Here is a 408-nt window from a genome sequence, read left to right on the forward strand (position 1 = left end):
GAGAGTTCTGGAAATTAATAAAATGAATGATAACAAGAAGCTAATTAAAAACTTTGGTAATTGTTGTCTAGTCAGCTTGATGGGAGGCGGGCAGCCCTCCCTGCCTCTTTCCCCGAAATCTGGTGAGTCTGCAGGGCGGGGCGCGGGTCCGAGGGCTGCGAAACTCCGGCGGCCAGCGCGCCTCCGATGCCGGGAGCGACTCGGAGGCGGCCCCGCGGGGCTGCTGCCTCCTCTCCAGCCACCGTCTGCAGCTCGCTGGTCTCCCGGGCGTCACTTTCGGACTTCGGGGCGGGTGGTTTGGCGGGTGCCGTTTCAAACCACGGGCAGAGCTGATTGGGCCCAATTTGCTCTCCCCCCACCCACGCGGGTTCTCGCCCATCCACCCACTCACCCACCCACCCACCCGGG

Source organism: Carlito syrichta, unplaced genomic scaffold, assembly GCF_000164805.1.
Source record: "Carlito syrichta isolate Samal-C Ts95f unplaced genomic scaffold, Tarsius_syrichta-2.0.1 Scaffold183029, whole genome shotgun sequence".
Taxonomy (NCBI): domain Eukaryota; kingdom Metazoa; phylum Chordata; class Mammalia; order Primates; family Tarsiidae; genus Carlito; species Carlito syrichta.